The sequence below is a fragment of the Alnus glutinosa genome, chromosome 8 (genome assembly GCF_958979055.1).
Source record: "Alnus glutinosa chromosome 8, dhAlnGlut1.1, whole genome shotgun sequence".
NCBI lineage: Eukaryota > Viridiplantae > Streptophyta > Magnoliopsida > Fagales > Betulaceae > Alnus > Alnus glutinosa.
In genome coordinates, this window is record NC_084893.1 from 23163763 (window position 1) to 23171082 (window position 7320).

Here is a 7320-nt window from a genome sequence, read left to right on the forward strand (position 1 = left end):
GCTTATATGTACCTATGGTTAGGCCCTAAATCCAATCGTCGCATCAGTTTCAAAAAGCGTTATAGGTCATACCTAGCGTTAGGCCCTAATCCCAATTGCTACTTTTGTCAATCCTCCATCCATTTTTTTAACGGACATCTGCATCACTCACTTTAGAATAGTAACATCTGTCCCTCTTTCCATGTATTTCGTCCAGCTTGGACGAGACACCCACGTGGCACACATTCACAGGTGATACTTAGGGTTTTAGTACCTCGTGGGTTGAGGAAAATAATAATAATAATAATAATAATAATAATAAAAAACAAAATGGTAAAAAATTGAAAAACACAATCGTTAATAAAAAAAAATGAAAAAAATAAAACAAAATTTTAAGAACAAAAAAAATGGGGTGGTCGAGCCAACCCCTATGGCCAGCCAAGGGGTGTTCGGCCACCCTAGACCGGTCAGTCTGGGGGTGGTTCAACCACGCCCAAAAAGCCTAAGAAAAAATAAAAATTTGAGAGTTGGCCTTTTGGGGTGGTTCGGCCATCCCAAGGGCCATGAGGTGGATTCGGCCACACCCAAAAAACTACAAAAGAAAAAAAAGAAAAAAAGAAAAAAATAAAAATTATAGGTTTGGCCCAGCCACCCCTAAGAGCCATGGGGCTGGCCTAACCATCCCCTGGCTAGCCATAGGGGGTGGCTCTAGCCACCCTTGGCCAAAAATGGGTGGCCGGCCATTTTTGTTCTTCAATCTTTTTTTTTTTTTTTTTAAATATCATCACACGTGGCATTGAAAGCATAAGTATCACCTGTGATACTTGATCATGTGGCTAACGAGAAAGATGTCAGCATTCTAAGGTGGGTGACGTGGAGGTTAGTTAAAAAAATGGACGGAGGACTTTCAGAAGTATCAATTGGGATTAGGGCCTAACGCCAAGTATCACCTGTGACGCTTTTGAAACCGATGCGGTAATTTGATTTAGGGTCTAAGCACAGCTACCTTTGAGCTATTTAACCTTTAAAAATATAACCATCTTGTGTGTTATGTTTACTCCTTATGTATAATGTTTTTGTTGTGATGTAATGCTCTCTGATGTGATATACTCAAGTTATGAGATGTTATTAAACATGAATATGTCAATTATGTTGATCTAGCCTTGTTATATAAAGGGGGTCATTACAGAAATACATCAAATACAAACCCACCCAGCCTAACCAGCCACAACTAGAATCATGGAGAATGTAAATGGAAACCACTTGTACTCTGGATACACTAAACAAACTCATTAAACGTATTGGGAACAAAAATGAATGACCACCTCATTCATAAATAGATACACCATAAATGAATAAGCATATTGTATAATCTCTCAACCTTTTTGTCACAAAAGACAAAGGGACATACAAAAAAGTATACCAACAGTTCTCCTCCTAGAACCATTAATATTCACGTTCTCAACGACTTATTGTGAGTTTTAAATTACTCGCAAGCGCATGAATTGTTTGCAATATAGTGTGTGTGCAAGTGCGAGGTCAAATCCACAGGGAATTGCGTTGCAAAAATCATTTTCTAATTAAATTAATCCTATTTTAACTTAGTGCTGAATTTTTTGGATTTTTATGAATAAAAGAAAAATAAAATAAAAGAAAAGGTACTAAGGTTTTCAAAATGCACATCACCAAATCAAAGCACATATTCTCATGTTTGTTAATACAACTTATGCATGTTCTAATTTTCATAAAATTACCTATTGAAAGATTCAATAAATCCATCATTTCTACAAATTACAATGAATATCCAATTTAATTCAAAATCATCCAATGTATCCGTTTAATTAACAAATCACAAATTAAATCAAAAGATTCAATGTATCCGTTGGATGAAACACATTGAATATCCAATGTTTACACATATATTAATATAAACAATCAATTAAAAGAGTGTAATCCTTTAATTGAATTGAAATAAACATACATTCGGATTATACGAATCAAAACATGAAAACACGAAATCTAATCAATGGCGAGGCTTCATCTTCAACCTTAGTTGAAGACATAGCCTCTCATAATTAAAAACAAAATACTAACTTTTATTGAGAACATAAAAATAAAAGACTTACAAAGAATAAAAGCCAAATAACCCAACTGCCACTATGTACAATGTTGGGATATGTCCTAAGTGGTGCCTATCATGGGGTTTTTAAAGCAAAACATTAGGTTAAATCCCATATTTTCAAAATGACACCTCTACCCCTCAAAACCCTAATAAGAGAAAAGAATGTTAAAGTTTAGAGTGCCTGCAGCTGCAAAGAGCAAAGAAATTTGCTTTCTTATATTGCGGGGCACTTATAATATAGCATAAGTTTGAATTAGGAAAATCCCATTTCATAATGATTTGTAGTATTTTGAATTAGCTTTCCAACGCTACTAATTCCATCTTAATACGATACTTGAACTGAAAGTTATGGTCAAAATACTATAACTTATGCCAAACGTGAAATTTAATCCAATCCGATTTAATCATTCCATTGATTTGGTTAAACATAACCATATCATCTAAGTCTCTCAAAGTGTGCTTTTTTCCAAACCTTTGCATTTTTCACTTTAAAACTGATGTTTTCTCTCAATAACCTGCAAAATAACGAAATACAAAAACTAATAAAAAACATTAAAAAATAACAAAGTTAAAGGTTTAATAAATGTGAATTAAGGGGTCCAAATATAAAATATTTGGCACTCACCACGACTCATTCTCATAAATTGCACAAGTGGAAACATTTATATGAAACATCATATACCTGTGTCATAAAATAGATAGTACAATACATTCCATAAAACATGTCAGTGAATACATGAGGAATAAGAGATACATCAATAACAAAACCCCCATATGTCAACTCCCATTTAACATGACCAGTCTCTCCCTAGAAGGTATAAAAAAGGGAAATACAAAACAATACTCACAAATTGACATCAAATAAAACATTGTGCCACGGTCACCATGTGAAAATCAATGAATAAGCACTCAAAAGCAAACATGTGAAAGAATAAGAAAAATGAAATTGTTGGAATTGGTGTCCAAAACTCCAATTGGCTTGATGATGTTTTAATTATATTATAATAATGTTGTTTATTCTTTGATTTTATTATTGAACAATGGGCGTATACATTTATATTGTCTTGCATGGTATATATGTGTGATTGTGTATTGTCCAATTATATATATGTAAGATCCCTAAGTTGCATTGTATTTGACTATGGTGTGAGTAAGAGAATTATCACACAGAAGATTATAGATAAAGGTCCTTGCGACTTATAAAATTATTTATTCGTAGTCATAAATGGGACTGAAAATTTCATCCAGACTATTATATGTCAACCTCAACGATCTGTCTTGATTAGGAGAAGCAAGTAGGCTTCAGGTTGATATGTTGTGTAAGGCAAGGTAGTGTTATGTACCAAACAGGATTACGTGTGTTGGTACAGTTTCCGGTATGGTGACGTGTCGCTTGAAGATTCGCTGTTGATTTCTACCGAATACCTCAACCCTGCAAAAAGGAACAAACAACTCGTCGGGGGTGCCGACCACACCCACTCCGATGCCTAAGTCAGTCTAAAAAGTTTTCTGCAGAGTATTTTGAATATTAATCTCAGGAGCTTAGAGAATTCGTGTCTTTATACCTGGTGTGACGGTCTTTATTTATAGGCCGGACCTTCTTGACACCTAGTTGGATTAGGAGTTTGAGTCCTAGCCTGGTTGAACTTTAACTATATCTTCAGGGAATTCGAGCAGGAGTGTGAAGTCCGTAGTTGATCGCGTTTGTACTTCTTTAAACTTGATTCCATGTCAATAACCATTTTATCCCATAAATTATGGATCTGTAGTTTATCCCTGATCTTCTGGGATTCTATCCTTATCTCACTCTAAGACGAACGTGGCGCATGGCACCTTTTAGAAGTCTGTAGCACATTTTAGCTAACCTCCGAGGCGATGATATCCGAGATGTGTTCGCTCCGACCTGGAGATCTCGGGATATATCCGTACCATAACGGGGTTATGTAAGTCCGAGATGTTGACACATCCAATAGATATCACCCCGAGGAGATATCACACCGACTCGATATCATACCGAGACGTTATTACTCCGAGACACAAATATCCGAGATATGCTCGCTCCATTCAGACTAGGAGATCTCGGGATGTTCCATATACCGTAACCTAGAGTGTTAAGACCGAGATGTCGTTTTGCCTCCGAGATGTATTTGTACCGAGATGTCGTTATACCTCCGAGATCTATTTATACCTAGGCAATCTTTTCTTCGCTGGCCGAAATAAATGTCCGAGGCATAGATCCGAGATGTTTCTGAGTCCACGTGTCTCTAGGGTTAATTTTATCCCTAACAGTTACCCCCCTAATTCTCTGATTTCAGATATAAGAGAAATAAGGGAATTATTCTTCGTCTGCCACTCTGTACTTGCTACTGTGAAGGGCGCGTCTTTTCAACAGTTCAAACATTTAAATCTTACCGCCTCTTTTTCCAATGACGACGTCAGCTCTGTATCGCCGCCCTTTTGTCATCATGAAACGGTATTGTCGAGGCAGTGCATTTAATTCTGGAATACGGAAGGCGCGCCTTTTCACCTTCGGAAATTTTGAATCGACAGCGCCTTTTGGTATTTCAGACACGTGGGGGAGGAGGTACTTAAAGTTTAGAATATTTTACTGTTCATTCCTCGTCACTTATCTGCTTTCTCTCGATCCCCATTGTTAAACTTCCCTTTCTCTGTATTTTCTGTTTCCACTCTTCTTCTTTCTTCTATGGCTCCCAAGAAAGCTGTCCCAACTGCTCCCGCCACATCTCGGGCTCGGACAAAGAGATCCGACGGCTATGTGGATCTTTCTCCTTTGGAGAGCAGAGTCGACTCCATCATTTTCGCGAAGCATGAGGGTGTCCTTCGCTCGAACTATGAAATTTCTCCAACAGTAAAGCTGTTTTATCAGGCGCCTGGAACCAGGGTTATCGACGGTGGCGACGTTACCCTGTACGAGAGGATGTTTCTTGCTGGGCTCCGATTACCGTTTCCGGAGATTGCTCGAGACTTCGTTCTTTTTCTGATGATCGCGCCTAGTCAGATAATGCCCAATGCTTGGCGGTATCTGTTTGCCTCTTACATCCTGTGGAGGCTCGTGTTGAAGAAGGAGATGAATATTCTGCAATTCTTTAACATCTACAGGCCGAGGCAGACTGCAGAGGGGATGATTGAACTCTGCGTTCGTCACCCGCCTGTCTTCATCAAGCTCAAGAGTGGGTTAACGAACAACAAGTTCTGGGAGATGCAATTCTTCAGAGTTTCCGGGGAGTGGGAATGCCCCGAAGGTACTCTTCTTCCTGAAGACCGTATGATGCCTCGGACTTGGCAATTGCTGCGATCTGACCGAAGCGACCCCCCTTCACTTACTGTATCCGAACTGGAGGATGTTAGGGAGATAAGTGGGTGGTCCGCTGCCAGGGTCAAGGCTGAGAAGTTTGAAGAAGTTGATTTTGATAATCTCGTCACCGAGGAGAATCTGAGGCAGTTTCTCGGATACGACATTCCGAGAGACAAACAGCTGATCACCAAGAGGGGAGCTGTCAAGAAGAGGAATGACGCCCTTCCATCCCCGAGGCCTGCTACTAAGAAGAGGTCGTTTAAGAATTCTGAGGAAGTTCTCGGGGATGTTCCTGCACAAAAGAAACAGAAGATTCCTTTGGCTGCCTCGGGTGCAAGGAGGACTCCTCCTTCGGTTTCGTCACCTAGGGTGAACGTTGAAGAGGGGTCTGCCAGCTTTCGGGGTTTCATTCCCGAGGTTAGCCCTGCTCCTTCCTTTGTTCTACGGGATGAGTCTGGCTCCGAGGCTTCGTTCCATGGTGAACAATGTGCGGAACCCGAGAGGTCTGGAGAAGGAGAAGGAAATGTACCTGAGGCCCGAGACATCCCGATCGCGCGTAGGGTGAAGCATCCGGCCAGGAAGCGGAAGTTCACAGCCCAGGACCGAATCACTCAAAGACTCGTGGACGTCGAGCGGATGTGGGGTAGAGCGGTTATAAGACCTTCCGAAGCTGAGGAAGTGCGCCAAGAGCCTACCGCTTCGAGTGGTGAATCTCTTGAAGAGATGGACGAGGAAGTTGGCACCCCCCGAGCTGAGCCTCTTGTTGACGAGTCTGAAGTAGAAGGTACTCCCCGAACTCTTTCTTCGGAACGTCCCGAAACACCATCACTTCCTGAAGAAAATCGTGAAACGGGGCATACTATCCCCCAAGTTTCATGTTCTGCGCCTGTACAAACCGAGACTCCTACTGGAGTACCTGAGGCTGAAGATGTCGAAGAGCCTAGCGTCTTTCAGGAAGCGGTTGATCAGGAGGTACCGGGCTCTGCTTCTGAAGTTCAAGGTGTTGGTCAACCCGAAATAACTCCCCGTGTCGAAGTGCTTGAGGAGCCTCGGATCGACTCCGAGAATGTTATCCCTGAAGCAGGTGTGCTTCCCGAGACTTCTACTCGTGCCGAGGCCAGCCCTTCTGGATTAAGATCTGACGGGTCTGAAGCGGCTCCAAGTGTAGGGGCTGAACCTCATGTGGGTCCCAACTCTTCCCCTAGGGTCTCGGTCGGTTTCGAAGTTTTGGGCAGGGGTCTTCTGGGTCATCCGATGGAGGCCATAAAGAACTTAATCCCCGAGGGATATCTGGGGAATGCAGGGGCGTCTTCTCCCGAGAAGATCGCTCAAGGCATTCTTATCTCTCATTATCAAGTAAGTTTCTGGGGCTAGGCCTTTTCATTCTGCTTGCATCTTGATTCTGACTTTGCTTACTTTTTTCTTGACAGCTTCTTGTGAAGATGACTGCTCTCTGGCAGAAGTACGAGAATCGTCCTGCGCCTCCGCCTACTCCTTCCCCCGAAGTGCAGGCCCGTATCTCGGGTTTAGAGAATGAAGTTGCGATGCTGAAGTCTCTTCTTCAGTCCAAGGACGAGGAACTCGCCTCCCGGGACTCGATCATATCCGAGATGCGTTCTGCTAACGCTCATTTGAGGAACGAAGTACTGGAGGCCAACGATCGGTACACTCGCTCTGTTGCAAGTCTTTCTTCCGAGCTGGATCGCGCAGACCAATTGTCCATTCGCTTGTCGGCCGTGCAGAATGAATGCTCCGAGGCGTGCAAAAATGCTTTGAATGCCGAAGCCGCAAAGGACAAGCTTAAAGATGAAGTTGAAAGACTTGCAGCCGAGAGAGATAAAGCTGTCAAGGCGCAGGATCACTCGGAGAGTCTCTTGATTCGGCTCAGGGCCAAATATGACGC